We start from the raw sequence: 19,987 nt of genomic DNA, 5'->3' as shown, positions 1-19,987 counted from the left end.
TACTAATGACCTCTGTACACTGATCTACCAACTACTGACCTCTGTACACTGACCTACCAAATAATGACCTCTGTACACTGCCGTACATACTATTGACCTCTGTACACTGACCTACCAACTACTGACCTCTGTACGCTGACCTACCAACTACTGACCTCTGTACATTGCCCTACCTACTAATGACCTCTGTACTGACCTACTAACTACTGACCTCTGTACACCCCAGTGTTATGCCCTCTGATGCCCCCAGTACTGTGCCCTCCTGCCCCCTCCCATACTTTGCCTTCCTGAGCCCTCTGTACAGTGCCCTGCTGACCCCCTGTTCACTGCCCTAATTTTCCCTGTACACTGCTCATCTTCTTACTTCTAACCTCTGTACAGTCCTACCTACTACTGACTTCTGTACACTGACCTACCTACTATTGACCTCTGTACAATGCCGTAGATACTACTAACCTCTGTAAAATGCCCTACATACTACTGACCTCTGTACGCTGTCCTACATCCTACTGACCTCTGTACACTGCTCTACCTACTACTGACCTCTGTACACTGCCCTACATCCTACTGACCTCTGTACACTGCTCTACATCCTGCTGACCTCTGTATACTGCCCTACATCCTACTGACCTCTGTACACTGCTCTACCTACTACTGACCTCTGTACACTGCCCTACATCCTACTGACCTCTGTACACTGCTCTACCTACTACTGACCTCTGTACACTGCCCTACATCCTACTGACCTCTGTACACTGCCCTACATCCTGCTGACCTCTGTATACTGCCCTACATCCTACTGACCTCTGTACACTGCCCTACATCCTACTGACCTCTCTCTGTACACTGCTCTACCTACTACTGACCTCTGTACACTGCTCTACCTACTACTGACCTCTGTACACTGACCTACCTACTACTGACCTCTGTACACTGCCTTACCTACTACTGACCTCTGTACACTGCCCTACATCCTACTGACCTCTGTACACTGCCCTACATCCTACTGACCTCTGTACACTGCCCTACATCCTACTGACCTCTGTACACTGCCTTACATCCTACTGACCTCTGTACACTGCTCTACCTACTACTGACCTCTATACACTGCCCTACACACTACTGACCTCTGTACACTGCCCTACATCCTACACTGCCCTACATACTACTGCCCTACATCCTACTGACCTCTCTACACTTCCCTACATCCTACTGACCTCTGTACACTGCTCTACCTACTACTGACTTCTATACACTGCCCTACATACTATTGACCTCTGTACACTGCCCTACATCCTACACTGCCCTACATACTACTGCCCACTGTACACTGCCCAACATACTACTGCCCTACATACTACTGCCCTCTGTACACTGCCCAACATACTACTGCCCTCTGTACACTGCCCTACCTACTAGTGGCCTCTGTACACTGCCCTACCTACTACTGACCTCTGTACACTGCCCTACATCCTACACTGCCCTACATACTACTGACCTCTGTACAATGCTCTACCACAAAGGAAGCAATGCAATGTGAACAGGATACTTTTGTTTTATACATGTACATGGTACAGATTGTAAGCTCTAACGAGTAGGTTCCTCTGTTTCTTCTTGTACCAAATTGTATTGTAACTGTAATGTCTACCTTCATTTTGTAAAGTGCTGCGCAAACTGTTGGCTCTATATAAATCCTATATAAAATTATTAATAATATGGCAGGCACAAGTCAGGAATATGAAATGTTGGGTTTACATATTCTTTACGGGACATGGAAGACTTGGTTCAGCAAAGGGAAATGGAAGCCCTAATTTAACATAGCCTAAATGGAAATGGAAGCCCTGGTCTAACATAGTCTAAATGGAAATGGAAGCCCTGATTTAACATAGTCTAAAGGGAAATGGAAGCCCTGGTCTAACATAGCCTAAATGGAAATGGAAGCCCTGATTTAACATAGCCTAAAGGGAAATGGAAGCCCTGATTTAACATAGTCTAAAGGGAAATGGAAGCCCGGATTTAACATAGCCTGAAGGGAAATGGAAGTCGGGTCTAACGTAGCCTGAAGGGAAATGGAAGCCCTGGTCTAACATAGCCTGGAGGGAAATGGAAGCCCTGGTCTAACATAGCCTGGAGGGAAATGGAAGCCCTGGTCTAACATAGCCTGGAGGGAAATGGAAGCCCTGGTCTAACATAGCCTGGATGGAAATGGAAGCCCTGGTCTAACATAGCCTGGAGGGAAATGGAAGCCCTGGTCTAACATAGCCTTTAGGAAAATGGAAGTCTGATCTAACATAGCCTGAAGGGAAATGGAAGCCCTGGTCTAACATAGCCTGGAGGGAAATGGAAGCCCTGGTCTAACATAGCCTGGAGGGAAATGGAAGCCCTGGTCTAACATAGCCTGGAGGGAAATGGAAGCCCTGGTCTAACATAGCCTTTAGGAAAATGGAAGTCTGATCTAACATAGCCTGAAGGGAAATGGAAGCCCTGGTCTAACAAAGCCTGGAGGGAAATGGAAGCCCTGGTCTAACATAGCCTGGAGGGAAATGGAAGCCCTGGTCTAACATAGACTTAAGAACACCTGGAAGCCCTGATTTAGAGTAGCCTTCAAGCAAACCTAAATTCTCCTATCCTTTACAGCCAACGAAGCTGTCATCTTAGCCTCTGCTCGGTCTGCAGTTCCCATGGTGTTGCACATCTGATCAGTTATGGAGCCAGACATTGATGGCTTGACAATTTGGTTGACAGCGCAGGCATCTGTTATCATTCACAGCATGCCTTGGAAGTAACAGTTTGGGAAGCAGTTAAAATCAGTGGGTTAAAGCTGGCCATAGATGTGTCAAAAACTGAATGAAAATTTGTGTTGATCGTCAAATCATTTGTTTTTCACATGATTACTGTGCCAGCTGCACTATATGATCTTCATGCCACAATCGAAAGTGCCTGATCCAACATGCTGTTTTTTTTAAAAAACAAAACAAATGATGGCATGATCATATGAGCTATCTTCATTTTTTGGTCAACAGAACATTTGGTTTTCTACTCATCTATGGCTGACTTTAGATCAGCGTTAAGGCCTCATGCACACTTGAGCTCATAAACGATGCCTCTAAATACATGCACATGTTAACCTATGTGTCCATGCACAGGAGTTTAGAGTCAGAAATTAAAAGAACATCACTTGTGCTTTCTGAAGAAGAACATTTGGCCTGAAAAATGTGTAAACGTGCAAATAAAAAAAGCGTTAATGCTAGGCTCGTTAATACATGATCATAATAAATTAATATTCTGGCCAATAAAATGCAATAACGCCAAATGCACATAAACACGCATGCATAAATGTGGCTTTTACTGTGTTTATTATGCTGCTTTTTTTCCTGTAAGGAGAAAGGAGGGTCTAAAAGGCTATAGGCAGCTGTAGGACAGCTATTACATGATGGTTAAAGTACTTCTATAGCCAAAACCTCTGTCAGGTTTTCCCCTGTTGGGTGATTCCACCTCTCTTCCTCTTGGTGATTATTATTTCCGGTACAAAAGGAAATTGAAAATACAAACTTTTAGGGCCAGTTCACACCAGGAATTACACAGGAGCGCACTGCGCAATCTTGTGCGAGTCACCTGTGGTGCAGTTACTTGTGAATGGGCTGAATCACCCTGGACCGCACCAAAAGTACTACTTTTAAAAAAGCACTGCAACCAGACACATTGTGTTAGCAACTTGAATTTGTAGTGTCGTTAACATTGACATCCGCTGCAGATCACAACTGCAGTGAGTTTGGAATGATGTGTGGGAAACTTGCGTGGAACATGGGTTTCCCACACAGCGTTCTGGTGTGAACTGGCATTTACATTTGCCACCTGAAGAGTAGGTGAGAGGAAATCTTCCACTGGGGACATCTGTCCTAATGTCAACTAAGCTCTTACTTTCTGTTGTATCCCCAGGACAGGAAGTTAAAATGTTACTAAACCCATTACAGTAAAACCAGGCTGTATATGCAGTAAAGCATGCTTGGTATAGTGTGGAACCTAAGGGGTTAATCCTCTGCATTGTGTAAAAAGGCCATTTTATCCTGACTTCTCTGCCCCTTCTCTTGTTCAGATGTCCACCTGATAAGACAGGCTGAACCTGTAGCCACATGCACATGCTCAGTTTGGTGTGTTTTGCTAGAGAGGGGGTTTTCTTTCTTGGGAGAGTGGATGTGATCAGCACATGGCCAATCAGCACTGTTCAGACAGAGGTCAGGGATTCTGCATCCTCCTAGAGCAGAGATAAAACTCCTCCTACAAGCTTTAACCAGTGCTCAGCTGAAGTCACAAGACTGTTATATACTGCTGATGAGAAAAGGTATTTAGCAGTTTATATTTATTAAAATAATTGTATTTCCATGTTCTGTGTACTGTGGAAGACCAGATATTGTGAATACAAGGTCCGAGGTTTAGTAACACTTTAAGGGATATGTCCCCAAATGGACATTATCCTTTCCCCACTAAGTGCTAAAAAACAATACACTTTTAAACATACCCTATCATAAAAAAAATCTTAAAGCAAGTTATTGTAATTTATTTTTTTTTAATTTACAGTTTTGATTTAAAATACTAACTGGTAATCCTACTATTAAAGTGATACTAAAGCTTCAGTTTTTTTTTTTGTAATCTAAAATAACAAACATGTTTATACTTACCTGCTCTGTGCAGTGGTTTTCAACAGAGCAGCTCCAATCCTCTTCTTTTTGGGTCCCCGCTGGTGCTCCTGGCTTCACCCCCTTGAGCAGTGCCCCCAGGAAAAGCCTCTTGCCCTGGGGGCACCGTTGCATGCTGGTCCCTGAGCTGCAGCTCTATGTGACCATAAGACACACAGAGCAGTGGCTCGGCCCCACTCTTTCCTCATTGGGTCAGTGGCTGTGATCGACAGCCAGTGGGCTCCCACTGCTGTCTCAGCCAATGAGGAGGAAAAGTCTCCAGACAGCAGAGGTTGTCATGAACGTCGCTGGATCAGAGGGGGCTCAGGTAAGAATTGAGGGGGGCTGCACACAGAATAAAATACATGAAGGCTAAAAACCTTGAGCCTTTACAATCACTTTAAAGTCCTTGTTCAAGCACTTTCTGTTATCAGGTGACCACACTCTGATGTGTGGTGAAGAGATCCCCTGAAACATTCCAGTTTTACTGCTGTGATGTGATCACTTTAACCACCTCCCGCCCGCCCTATAGTAATATCACGGACGCAAGGTGGTTCTCTCGTTCTCGGAGGACGTCATATGACGTGCTCCCATTCTAACCGCGCATGCGCGGCTCCCAGAGCGCAGCGATCAGCGGTGCGCTGTGTCCCTCGGACACAGCGGATCACCTATCCACAGAAAAAGCCGAAGATGTCGGCCCAGTCATGTGATCAGCTGTGTCCAATCACAGCTGATCACATGTAAACAGAGAAATGCCGGTTATCGTTGACAGCTCGAGAGGAGAGCCGGTAATCAGCATTCCACGGAGGGGACATGTACACTGATCATCAGAGCACTGATGATCAGTGTGCCCTGATGATCAGTGTAGCCCCAGCAGTGCCACGTGTCAGTGTCCATCAGTGCCACATCAATGCCACATATCAGTGCCTACCAGTGCACATTAATGCCACATATCAGTGCCCATCTGAGCTGCCTTTCAGTGTCACCCATCAGTGCCAGTCAGTGCCGCCTATCAGTGCCAGTCATTGTTGCCTATCAGTGCCATATATCAGTGCTGCCTTTCAGTGCCCATCAGTGATGCCCATCAGTGCCACCTACCAGTGCCTCCTCATCAGTGCCACCTATCAGTGCCCATCATTGCAGCCTCATTAGCGCACATCAGTGAAGGAGAAAAATCACTTATTTACAAAATTTTATAACAAAAACTAAGAAAAAACTTTTTTTTTTTCAAAATTTTCAGTGGTTTTTGGTTTGTTTTAAGAAAAAATAAAAAACCCAGAGTTGATTAAATACCACCAAAATAAAGCTCTATCTGTCACAAGAAAATTATAAAAATTTCATATGGGTACAGTGTTGCATGACCGCGCAATTGTCATTCAAAGTGCAACAGCGCTGAAAGCTGGCCTGGGCAGGAAGGGGGTATAAGTGCCCGGTAGGCTAGCGGTTAATAAACATTTGGATGCTATGGATCTATGACGTGCGCTGGCAATATATGCTTTAACACTCTGTACCTGTCTCTCAGTTGTTCTCCTGCTATTATTTATTTATTTCAGGTACTTCTATAGTGCCGTCAATTTACTCAGCGCTTTACATATATATATTGTACATTCACATCAGTCCCTAACCCTCAAGGGGTGCACTGTAAAATCCAATAGCTTTCCCAACTTAGATATATTTGTTAATTTTACTCATATATCAAAAATATGCCTTCTTACTAGTGTTTATTAAGTTAGAGTTAATTGCAAGGTAATGAAACCATTTTACTTATTTTTTTGAGTGAAACCAACTTAAAATAATCAAGTTGCAACAAAGGACGCAGTGGCAATACTACACCAGTAGGAGGCAGATATGCATTAACTGTCCTTAAAGCCCAACTCTGGGCAAAAAGAAAGAAACTCCTATGCAGAGGAGCTTTGCTTGCACTGCAAGGGTTAACTGTTTTTGCAGGGGAGAAAAAAAGCTTAAACTCAGCTGATCCTCCGATACTGCAAATGGCACTCCCCCACGATCCAACAGTGGACTATTCCTGACATCCTCATGTCCTGCCGGTCTATGGGCTTGCTGACATCAGGACCAGTTCACTACTCAAGAATGCTAGATCATGGGGGGTGGAGTTGCATGAGCTGCAGGGATCAGTTTTGTACAGGGAGAATTGAAAGATCAGGTAAGTATATCTCCTTTCTCTCACCACTAGACACAAATGGGTAGTTAACCCTTGCAGTCCCACTGCAAGGTAATACTTGTTTTGCCTGGAGTTGGCTTTAAGTGATTGTAAAGTCTAAACAATTTTTCCTGCATTAAGGTGATACATGTTTAGGTAATATTATTGCCCCCTCACTCCCCTTATTACACTTGATCCAGCGCTATGTCTGTCTGTATAGTGGCTTTCTCTTCTGACTTTCAGGTCTAACAGGCATTGCTGAGGCAGCTGCTCCTGCTGTCATCAATCAAAGCCAGTGAAGAGAGATTGAGGTATTAGGTGGAGCCAGAGTCTGTCAATTGACACAGACAGCGGCTCAGGATTGCACCTGCAGGTGTACCACCATAGGAAGCACACTTAGAACATGAGGAGCCATGAGCACCAAAAAAGGACAACTGGGGGAATTGCACACAGCAGAAAAGTATAAACCTTTGTTATTTTTTTAAATTGTGTTTACAATCACTTTAGTCCAGTGTTTCAGTATTGCTGCAAATGTATTAAAAATGCCCTAACAGACAGCCAGTTACAGTACATTTTCTCCTGCTGGCTCTTTTTTTCACAGTGCTGCCTTTCTGGTTCTTTTTGGTCCTTTAAGGAAGAGAAAGGGTTAGGCCTCTTGCACATGGGAGTGATTAACACCTTGTGTTTTACTGATCTCTAATCAGATGTACTGATGTCTATGACACAATGCACACTACTGACTAAACACTAATAAAGCAGCACTGAGTAAAGTGTGCAAGAAAAAAATATAAAGTACACTTAGTTTGTGTCTATACTCTGTATATAATCATTTACATGCACACAGGAATACAAGTGTATATCCATACACAGCCTCAGAGCTTGAATTATTATTTGTCCTATCTCCAGACACCTACAATTTCCTCCTCCCTACTTCCAATAGGACATGGGCTTATTAGTGACAGACAGTTGTCTGCACCAATGAGAAGCAGAGGTCCCAGCTAATCTACAACAGTATGCCGGCAGAAGGCACGTGGACATCAGACTGGAAGGACATCCAGGAGAAAGAAGAGCTGCTGAAGAGGGTGTGAGAGGCATGGAGTGAGTACAGTGGGAAATATGGGCAATTGGACTTGGAGGATGGACAGATCTGAGGTGTAGTGGAGGTGTCTGAGCAGTGTGAGCTGCAGAGAGGAAGCGCGCAGGAAAGTCCATGTGCTGTAATATGCCACTCCTCCTTGGTGTTCAGTGTCTGCTTCTCCTGAGAGCTGTGTGGGATCAGGAAGGTGGGGGCTGAGAGCTGTGAGTTGGAGAGAGGCAGAGTGGGGGAAAAGCTGAGTTCTGTGACTGCCATCCTTCTTGGGATTTAGTATCATCTTTGGAGGTGAGTGTGTGTTGCACTGTGATCTGGAGAGAGGAAGTTTATGGGAAAAGCTAAGTTCTGTTCAATGTGTGCTTCCATATCTGTGTCCCTCTGCAGTCTGGGGCGGGGGGCAATGTGCAGCAGTCTCAGTGTGTGTTTTTTCTCTCTCTCATGCCCCAGTTTGGTAGATTTTTTTCCTCTCCTTTTTACTGCTATCACCAAGAGTAGAAGAATCTAAAACAGGAATAAAGGCAAAATGTTAGAATTGGAGACATAATTTCTGGTGATCCTGGTGGCTACCATGGATTTCACTTCACTTTCAGTGTTGGCTATGAAACAGAAATTAACCTGTTTGGGACCGCCCCACACACATATACGGCAACAGGGTGGCACGTGCAGGCTAAATCCCGTAAATGTACGTCGAGGGTGCAGGCGGGCAGGGGAGGTGCCCACGTGCTCCCCAGCGCCGCTCTCACTGTCTCCTCACACAGAGGGAGACAGCGCAGGTATCCGGCAGGCTCGATTGCCACCAGCTACCCGACAATCTTCACTATGAGAGGAGAACGGCGAGCTGCCTATGTAAACAAGGCAGTTCGCGGTTCTTTCGGTAAGGAGCGGAATGATCCCCGCCTTCCTGTCATCGGGAGACAGATCACTCTGCTCCATTGGACAGCCCAGCTCCCCTCACAGTTAGAACATGCCCAGGGATCTCACTAGTGTTAGCCCCTTCCCTCCCAGTGACACCAATACAGAAAAAGTGCTTTTTTTTAGCACTGATCTCTGTATTGGTGTCACTGGTTCCCAAAATGGTTCACAAGTGTGCGATGTGTCCACCCCAATGTCACAGTACTGCTAACAATTGCTGATCGCCACTATTACTAGTAAAAATCAAATAAATTATAAAAACCATAAATCTTTCCCGTAGTCTGTAGACACTATAACTTTTGCGCAAACCGATCGATATATGTCTATTGGGATTTTTTTTTTACTAAAAACATGTAGCAGAATACATATCGGCCAAAATTGATGAAGAAAATTGACTTTTTTTTTCATTATTTTTATTGGCTATGTATTATAGCAGAAAGTAAAAAATATATTTTTTTCAAAATTGTCGCTGTTTTTGTTTATAGTGCAAAAAGTAAAAACCGCACAGGTGATCAAATACCACCAAAAGGAAGCTCTATTTGTGGGAAAAAAAGGACATCGATGTCACACGACCGTGCAATTGTCAGTTAAAGTAACACAGTGCCGTATCGCAAAAAATGGCCTGGTCAAGAAGGGGGCAAATCCTTCTGGGGCTAAAGTGGTTAATAGGAAATCTCTTGAGTTGGACAGGGATGACAGAAAACTAATGGGTTTTAATAACTGCCCTTACTTTATCAAAAAATTTTTTGCCTTCAGATTTTCTCACATTGCTAATTATATATTGTACTTAATTGTAACTTAAATACTGAAATTTGCACTTACAATTGTAATTGTCAAAATGGCAGTAAAAACTTGGCTGTGTCAGTAAATTGTGGGTGTCTTATCAGTAAATTTATTTTGGTAGGTTGGCAACACTAGATGGAGTGTGGACACTGATCATCTGGGGCCTGGGGGGTGCAGATGCTGACTACCAGCAAGGAGGATGGGGGTGTGGCCACCAACCAGCAAGGGGAGGGGTGCATGCGGCCATGGACTGGCAAGAAAAGGACGCAGCCAACAAGCACTATTTGGGGGAGCAGCCACTGATTGCCAGGGGCTTGGCATCTGACCACCAGGAGCACATTGTGCTCTACAATCACTCTGCTCTGTGAATGCTTGTATGGTGGCTATCTTCAAACCTATTGTGGGGGGGGGGGGGCACTGGATGAAAAGACACTTGACCACAAAGGACAAGGGGCACAGACACAGCTTTTATTACAGTTATTTATGACCATTTTTCCTGTACTCTATTCTTTCAGTCAACAACGATCCATTCCACAGAGGAAGATTTTACCTTGTGTAATGGTAATCCTTGATCCATATTTACCGACTGGACAGTCTCTGCCATTGTGAGTATTTTCTGGGGTATACAATCACTGACCACATGGGGGAGTGGATGCAGATACTGCCCACCACGAAGGGGGGGTGCTACAGGGCACAAAAGCATGTGTTCAGGATGGAGGCCGTAAATATAAACTCTGCATTACAAACCACTGAACTCTGGATGCTGCCTTTAAACCATTGAACTTATCCTAACCACTTAACTTAAAATTGAATGTTTCATTTAATATTTTATTGTAGTATTTTTTTTTCAATGCTTGCTGTAGTTTCCTATGCTTATAAAGAATGCACATACGGTATCAAAGACTGTGTCTGCCTGTAATCTACTACACTAGATTGTAAGGGGGAACTTATTTTTAAGTAAGGAATTTTGTCCTTTTCAGAAGAATTGCTCACAGCAGCTGCCTGAGATCTCTTCCTTGAACAGACTCTTTGTCAAAGTGGGCTTCAGTACACTGGAGGTAAGATGCCAATAGCTAGTAATATTTTAATGGATTTTCCTGCAATAGGTCTAACTAGAACTCTGCCTTTCAAACTTCTGAGCTCTGGTTCACAAAACTACTGAACTATACATGTAGAATTCTGTAGTTTGTAAGGCAGAGTTCAGTAGTTGGTAAGTAAATTTAGGAGTTAAGCAGTTTTGTGTTGGCTTATAAACCAATGATCTCTGAATGCAGAGTTTAGTAGTTTGTAAGGAAGAAAAGTTTACCTTACAAACCACTGAACTTCACAGGTAAAGGTGAGGGAAAAGCTGGGGGAACCACAGAGAGAGGGAGGACAAGGATCTGCTTGCTGGGGCACTGGAGAATTTGGGAGAAACTTATTCAAATATTAGGGCAAAAGAGATTTTTGTTTTGTTTTGTTTTTGTGTTGTAGGTGTTTGCAGAGTTCAATAGAATAGCCACCACAAATCTGCAGAATAGCTTTTTTGATGCCCTGGATCGATACACACCACGCTTTGTCACAATCTTCAAGTCCACGAAAGGAAGTGTTGGAGAGACATTGTCCATGTTTGTGCAGCAAATTAATTCAGAGGTGAGTCTACTGCAACCCTCTTTTTGTTCTCAACTTACAAAACCTTTCATGATTCACTTTGTTGTAATATACAGAAATATGTAAGATACCATAAATGTACAACCTGTAACCTCTACTACTATCCCTTTTGGCCTATGTTGTTACTTGTATTGATTTCAATATTTTAAAGTGGTCTTGAGAAGTTGTGATCCAATGATGTTAAAACATCGAAGCTATGGGTGTAATTTAAATAACTTCAATCAGTAACTTTCCTGAACTGTCAAATAGTGTGATATTTGCTTCATAAACATGTAGGTTTACATTTTATGCAATATTAAACTGAACTTTTGATAATTTACTTCTAGAAACCTGATGTGACAGCAATGCACACCCTTGTGCTCTGAGGCCTCCCTGTTCTACTTGGTGATGACCCCAGTACATTCTACATCACCTGCTTCGTAAGTTATCATAGTTGCACCTTGGCAGTTGTGGGGGGATTTGCTTTGTATTCCTTAGAAATACAGATTAATACTTATTATATCACTAGTACAGTGGTGGGCATGGCAGTTTATAAAATGTATTCCCTTAATGAGGGAGGGTAAAACAAATGTTAATGCCTGAACACAATTTTGCAACTTAGACGTGTTAGTAGAACTGTATCATTACAACTACTTTGTGTATCCAGATGGATTATACCCTTTTTTGCGTGTGTATACAGCTATCTAACTTAAAGGGATATTAAAGTCCTTGTGTGTTTTTCTGTTTAAATATAACAAACGTGTTATACTTACCACCTTTTGTGCAGTTGGTTTTGCACAGAGCAGCCCAGACCCTCCTATTCTCGGGTCCCCTGCTAGCACTCCTGGCCCCTCACTCCTGCTGAGTGCCCCTACAGCCAGCAGCTGTATGGGGCAATTGTGCCAAGGCTGTGTGTGTCTATTTAGACACAGAGCTGCGGTTTGGCCCCACCTCCTCTCTCTCCTCATTGGCTCACTGACTTTGAATGCAATGGGAGGTAATGGTGCCCCACTGCTGTCTCAATTAATGAGGACCTGCTGCACACAGAAGGTGCTTTATCCTAATGCATAGAATGCATTAAAATAAAAACCGTTTAAAAAAATGCTTTAAAGGAAGAAACCTTCCAAAAATAGATTGACTTTGACCCTTACCTTGAAGCTAAAACTAACCATATACAACACAGTGACAAATAATCATGTTTGTTTTTGTATAGCCTTCTGACAGTGATGAGGTCTGGGCACGTTTACCTGTTGGACTGATGACTGTCATTGATGAAAGTATGCCTGCTTCTCCAAATCATCTCCACCTTGACCCAGTGTCTATTGCCATCATAGCCGAGGGAGGTACTGTAATGGAGGATCTCCAGAACCTGCCTCAAGCACTCTTTGCCTCTTCTTTGGACTTTTATATGCTTTACACTTGGAATACCCTAAAGCCATGAAAAACACTTTTATATTCATTCAAAGAGGGATGCTTGGCATGTGGGAGAACAAACTCCCACCAAAACTGCAAAGTCTGAAGAATTTCCTGTTGTGTTAGAATGTTTGTTTTTTGTTTTGTTTTGTTTTTCTGCATGCCTGTGACCTGTTTTCAGTAGACTAAAGTCAGCTGACGTCACAGAGCTCAGAAACCTTAGTGTGCTGTTTTAAAATTTATTGTAATAGATGTTCAAGCTGGCCAACTGCATCAAAATGATCTGTCTTTGGCCCTTGCATACCAAATCACCAAAATAGAAAATATAGGCATACCTCAGTGGTTGTACAGAACCAATACAGGCTAACATAATTTCATGTATTGCAATTGATGTTCAATTGCCTCAAAGTAATCTATCTGATCATACAACAAACATACCTGAGTGGTTGTATATTACCAATGTGGGCTAAACTCATTTCAGGTATCATAATTGATATTAAAGCTGACCAACTGCCTCAAAGTGATCTGTGCTTGCGTGGAATAAACTCATGGATGCAGTTGTCTAGTTTGTATGTCTCTACAGTATAATATATGCAGTGAGTTTATTCCATGTAAGTACAAATCACTTTGAGGCAGTTGGTCAGCTTTAATATCAATTATGATATATGCAATGAGCTATGCCTATATTTTCTATTTTGGTGATTTGGTATGCAAGGACCAGAGACAGATCATTTTGATACAGTTGGCCAGCTTGTACATCTCTATAATATATGCAAAGTGGTCCTTTCACTAGTTCCTACTCATCCTGTAAAAGGTCCTTTACTTGCAGGCAGAGTTAATTTAGTGGACCTATTGTGAGTATGGTGTAAAATGGCATGGAGGAAAACTACTATTAAAATGGTTGTAAACTTCAGACATGAAATATGAACAAAGTATATTCCTCTATAGTGTGTACTTGTCTCCATTAAAAGCAATGAGTATAATTTCATTTCTGCTGCTTCATTTCTCCATATCGGCATGAATCACTTCTGACAAGTTTTTTTTTTCCTGACACCAAGAGAAAAAAGGTGACTGGAGGGCCCTCTAGCAGATTGACAGCCTCAGCTCTGTTCCTGTGAAGGAGGTGTCTCATCCCACCAAACAGTTCTTAGAGCTCTCCTCACTGAATTTCTGCAGAGTTTCATTTCAGCTCTCCACCCTCTGTTTTCTGAACTCTCGGACAAGCTTTATAAATACAGCACTTTAAATGGCTGTAGTGAAGACTGCAGATTAACAGGTATAACTTGTGTAGTAGGATGTTTCATCTCTGTATCACCTAAGGCCAGTCACTTCACTAGGTATATATGGAAGGGTTACAACCACTTTAATTGTATGAAAAGATATATTTAAATAGGCAGTCATGGAAAACTCTGGATATTTTGTCAGGTTTTAAACCAAGCATCAACGTTTGTTATTATGGCTGTTGCTTACTTTAACAGTTTGTGTAAGTAATATGTAAATTCTCTACAAGGGCAATAAACAGCTCTGTATGTGCCCTGTTACACAGCTATAGATTCTATACTGTAATGACGGTACAGCAACATAGTGTGACTGTGATAGAGTGGTGGGCAATCTAGAGCTAACACACTGGCTGGGAGGGACACCAACTGACATCAATAGTGACACTAATACAGTGATCAGACAATAATGTACACTGTATTAATGACACTGACCGGGGGGGGGGGGGGTTATCTGTGAAGTGTAATGTGTGTCCTATGTGCTGCTGTTTAGTTGTGAGGGAGAAGAAACACGACCTCTGTTCACAGCACAGTGATCTGGCTGTGTCTGTGTAAACGTGATTTGAAAGAGACGGTCAGCAGGTTTCAGCCACAATCATTGGCTGAAACCTGTTGATTGATGTGTACTGCATCCAATCACAGCATGGGTAGGCAGGGGGTGCCAAACCCAGAAACAGGCCCATGCCATACAGTTAGATAGTCTGGCCTGCCTGCACTGCTTGTCTGCAGTATTGGGCAGATGCAAGATGTTAATGTAAAATGGATGTTTGGATAAAACTAAAATAAAACAAGTAACGCTTACTTGGTTTTTTTAAGGCAATCGGTTTGCATGGTTTTAACAAGTAAATCGGATTGCTGTTCAAGTAACCACAACTCAATATTCAGAGTTGCAGAAAATATCACATTAGTTAGCCCAACCTAAATAAAAGTGTCATTTGGAATACATTACACAGTAAACTTAACTTAAAATGATTGTTATTTTAAATGGCAAATCTGAGTATTCCATACTAAGTTAGGAGTTCACCTAACGTAAAATTTTCAAGTACTATTCACTATTTTTTGTTAGTTGTGTATACTAAAGTGTAAGTTCACCACACTCAATAAGCATTTGTAAGAAGAAAATACAATTCTTATTCTAGTTTACTTGGTTTTTTTGAGGCAATCGGTTTGCATGCTTTTTTTAAGTAAGGTTTACTAATTGGATTTTACAGTGTGTACAATCTAAGGTCCCTAACTCCCTTTCATACATACACATACTAGGACCAATTTAGACAGGAGACAATTAACCTACCAGCATGTCTTTGAGATGTGGGAGGAAACCGGAGTACCCGGAGGAAACCCACTCAGGCACAGGGAGAACATGCAAACTCGAGGCAGGTGGTGCCGTGGTTGGGATTTGAACCAACAACCCTAGTTCTGCCATGTGGAAATGCTAACCATTTAGCCACTGTGCTGCTCATTATTAGCCCTGCTGAAACGCCTTTCACTAGGGTGTTCCCCTATTGTCACCATCAGGAAGCCCATCCAGAATAGTGATACGCAGCCACCACTGGGAGCGCATACATGTGGACAGGAAGTTGCTGCAAAGAGCCTGCAGGAGATCAGCAACAGAAAGGTGCAAAATAAATACATAAAACAGTATTTTCAAAAAGAAAACAGAACGTTCTAACCAGTTGGGGTGTATCTCTATTAAAGGTTATGCAGATGTACTGTAGCATCTGATATTCAAAAGGTTCAAAACTTTTAGTAGACCTGCCTTAAGGAGTAATATATTGCATTATGATGATTGACCTATTCACAAGATTTACCTTAGATGCAATACATTAAAATTGACTTTCAGCCCTGATTCACACTGATGCGGTGCGGAATTCGCAGCGTTTTCAGTGCAAATCAGAATGGCACCCCGTTCATGCGAACCGCGGGTGTGTATGTTAAGTTAGCAACACCCTGACATCGGTCCGCAAAATGCGATGTGATGTGCAGAATCGTATCACATAGGTGTGAATACCCATGCGATCCGATTCTAATGCAGACCAAAAAAGGGTCCTGCACGTTTCTGAGCCATACAATCGTAGAGCCATACAATCGCACTGCACACAAATCGCATGTGATTTGCACAGGAATGCAGTGCGGTTCCTGTGCGATCACATGTGATATACCGCACCACACATGTGAAACCAGGCACAAATACAGTATGTTTTTCTGAAATAATTTTTTTTAATGACACTCTGCTTGGCATTCCTATTCTGCGTATTTGTAAAAATGATTATTTTGCGACAGAAGCAGAACACCAAAGTTTTATTCACTCACTGTACTGTCTCTACTACTGAGCACTGCAATCCTCTTATGCAGGCCATAAGACACATTTTTTTAATTGGTTATGTTGGGAAAAAAAAGGCCGATTTTTTTCGATCGGCCGATTTTCACGGCAATGATGGGCAAAGCGTCCAATCTTTTTACCGATTAAAAAAAATGCGCTTGAGCCATGACCTGCAAGAAGAAGAAAAAGAAGAAGATGAAGACAAAGAAAAAGAACATCTGTATCTATTTGTATCCATTTTGGATACAGATGTTTCTATTTGGATACAAATAGATACAATGTTGCAACCGCAGTACTTTTAAATGTAAAAAATAATAGCGGTGTCCCTGCAGAGAGCTCTGCTATTATATTTGACATTTAAAAGTATTGTGGTTGCAACATTGTATCTATTTGTATTGAAATGGATACAAATAGATACAATGTTGCAACTTTGCTATACTTTTAAATGTCAAATATAATAGCGGAGCTCTCTGCAGGGACACCGCTATGGTATTTGCCAGCCGTAGACGGGACGAAAATCAGCCGATTTTTTTTTTTACCAATGGTGGTAACGTTGTCCGATTGAACGACCGATTTTTCTTTTTTTTTTTTAAAAAAACGTCCGGTTTTCGCCCCGTCTATGGTCAGCTTTACACATGAGCTAGTTAGGTCGTTAAATATAACTGCTGGCGTTTTTCTTCCACCCAGGATGTCTAGGTGCAACTTAGAGCCTGTAATTGACATGAAAGGCTGTGCGTTGCTGTACTCATGTAAAAGGCAGTGCTATCATAAACAAGAGTACAGCAAATGGGCATATGTAAAAAAATAGAAACCTACACAGCAATGGTAATAAAACTGTGTATTTGGCAGGATAAGGAAAGGAGTAGGCTATGGAAATATGGGGGGTAGGAATTTTGCTGTATAAAGAGTCCACATCCATAATCATAGTGATTATTCAAGCAGAATTTCTGTGCATCAACATTCCTCACAAGGATGGGTTGGCTGTATGTCACAAAATATTATCATGCTCACCAAATAACAAATACAGTGCTGAGGATTTCAACAAAATAGTGTCCGTCTGCACATAGACACCGGCTTCAGCAAAGTGCAAAGTCTAATTGCCTTTAGTAAATCAACCCCATAGAGACAGAGCAGCACAGTCTTGAGAAAAGCTCTTCTAAGCTTATCACACACATTTGTCTATTTGTAGCACACATATTGTTACATTTGTGCATTTGTTTCCGTCATACTGTGACAATTAGTTCTTTTTTTTTTTTTTTTTTTTGCATGCATGTTGTAATGATTTCCTATTTGCTGCCTGAATTTGTAACAGTTTACTGATTGTTGTCTGTGTGTTGAATACAGTTGCTAATTTGGAGCCCATCTACTCAGAATTGCTATTTTGTGTCTACATATTGTGAAGTCACCACTGTTTGGAGGCTCTTATTACTATTATTTAGTACCTGTAGATTTGTCACTATCAAAACATGCTGCTATTACCTATATGTTTTCACCACGATGCATTATATGCTGCTCTTAAAACCAATTATTTATTTGTTTTATATTTAACCAACATGGTTATACATACAGTAAAATATTAAAAAAACCTTCAATCTTTCAATTTTTTTTTCTGCTCATTATTAGTATTTAATTTCATGAGTACTACTAAAAATTGAGGTATAGAGGAGCCCATCTCATAAAAATAGGTTGCATTTCCTCTTTCTTTATGTGTTCTATAAACCTTAATTTATGTTGTAAATTATTATGCATGTTAATAACAAAATCTGTGTTTTGTGATAACGTGTGCCTCAGTTTTCCAATTAGTTTCAATATGCATAATTCATCTACTATTGTTCATTTGAAATACTGTGTGAATTTGGTCTAATTTTTACCCACTGGGGATGTGACAAAGGATGGCTTGTCATTGCTTCAGTTCCCCATAAAACCACAGCTTTCTTCTACCTCTCAGTATGTGACAATTTGCTTGCAATCATATTGTCAACATCAAAAGCGGCAAACCACTGTATGTAATAAAAGTATTGCAATCTCCTGTTTCATAGGAATGTAGAATTGAAGTCAACCTTGTATCAGACAAGCGCCCCAGGCCAATCGTATTACACCATGCAGGTTTTCTCTGTCTGCTTTGTGGTAAGCAGTGATGTCACTGGTGAAACCTAGATTCTCCCTAAATTCCCGTCAGCTGTCCAACAGGATGTAAGTATAACCACTGCCAGTATCACAGATACAAGAAACTAGAAGAAGACTAGGGGTTTGTGCTATCATTAAATGGAATTAATAACAAAATATACAGGGCTGTCCGAGAAAAAATGTATAGTGAAACAATATCCTATTATTTATTAAACACATTTCTATTGCACCTAAAATTGAGACCCAGAGAAATCCTTGAGTGGCGTTTAAAAATTACAGAAACTTTACGCTCTAGTAGTAATTGACACTGATAGGCAGCACTGATTGGAACTGTTAGGCGACACTAATGGGCACTGATAGGCAGCACTGACTGGCACTGATAGGTGGCACTGACTGGCAGTGATAAGTGGCACTGATTGGCAGCACTGAGAGGCGACACTGACTGGCACTGATAGGCGGCACTTACTGGCACTGATAGTTGGCACTGAAAGGCAGCTCTGGTGGGCACTTATATGTGGCATTGAGGTGCACTCGTAGGCACTGATATGTGACATTGATGGACACTGGTATGTGGAATTGATGGGCATTTACAAGTGGCATTGATGATCAGTGTAGATGTCCCCTCTGAGGAATGCTGATTACTGGCTCTCCTCTCCTCATGTGTTGTCAGCGTGAGAAGAGGACTGCCGGTAATTGGCACTTCCTTGTTTACATGTGATCAGCTGTGATTGGACACAGCTGATCACATGACAAAGCCAACATCATCTGTTCTTTACTCTGATCGGTGATCCACTGTGTCCCAGTGACACAGCGCACCACCAATCGCCTCGCAGGGTGCTCCTGGGGACGAATATGTGCAGTTGGAGTGGGAGGATGTCATATGACATCCTCCCAGAATGAGAGAACCGCTGCCCACCATTTCCTTATATGGTGGGCAGGCGGAGGTTAACATGACATTAAACTCCAGTTTAAAAAAAAACATTCTGATCAAGTATGAATTTTTTATTTAGATAAATAAATTGATGTCGCACTCCTAATCTACGTAATATTATAATCATATATCATTCAAAAATGAAATCGATAACTAAATTCCCAAATCAGTCAAAGAAATATATAAAAAATAACCACTGTGATCAAAATATACAGTATAATATGACTTCCAATACAATCATAAAGGGAAAAAAGTCTCTAATCAGTAAAAGTGATAAGTCCCAGTGTTTCAAGTGAAATTATATATTCCAGTGACTTCCTTAGTATGGTTTAGATGTACGCTCACCTCCTTGCTAGCCTATAATAGGCTAACTGCGCTTTTGTTCACTAAGAGGAACATATAAGATATATATTGCATCGTGTGAAGTATGGTGGATATCCCTCAGCTGGTTCCCCGTCACATATCTCTTCTGTTGTCTCTCTCCCGTGCAGCTACTCCTCCTCCTTATGCTATATCCTCAGTGGGAAAGAAATTCACAAATAGTGCCTTATCCGTCCACGAATGATCAGTGATGTCGCAGCCCCTCCCCTACGTGTTACGCCGCCAGTCACGCGGCTTCATCGGGGTTGATATTGGCAAAATTTGGTATCAGTGTCAGTTAGTGT

General features: G+C 41.9%; 1 long non-coding RNA gene across 2 annotated transcripts; it reads left to right on the top strand.

The window, feature by feature from the left end:
* Positions 1-7,666: 7,666 nt before the first annotated feature.
* LOC149473640 (uncharacterized) lies at positions 7,667-13,655 on the top strand. Of its 2 annotated transcripts, none has more exons than XR_016312550.1 (6): positions 7,667-7,935; positions 10,141-10,230; positions 10,606-10,683; positions 11,099-11,257; positions 11,602-11,694; positions 12,468-13,655. It is a non-coding gene; the product is annotated as an uncharacterized LOC149473640 (long non-coding RNA). The 2 variants fall into 2 exon arrangements; XR_016312551.1 differs by lacking the exon at positions 7,667-7,935 and adding an exon at positions 8,078-8,218.
* Positions 13,656-19,987: the final 6,332 nt, after the last annotated feature.

Source organism: Staurois parvus, unplaced genomic scaffold (assembly GCF_062004578.1).
Source record: "Staurois parvus isolate SC_StPar_1 unplaced genomic scaffold, SC_StPar_1.0 ptg000013l, whole genome shotgun sequence".
Lineage (NCBI taxonomy): Eukaryota > Metazoa > Chordata > Amphibia > Anura > Ranidae > Staurois > Staurois parvus.
This window is presented reverse-complemented; position numbering and strand designations above follow the sequence as displayed.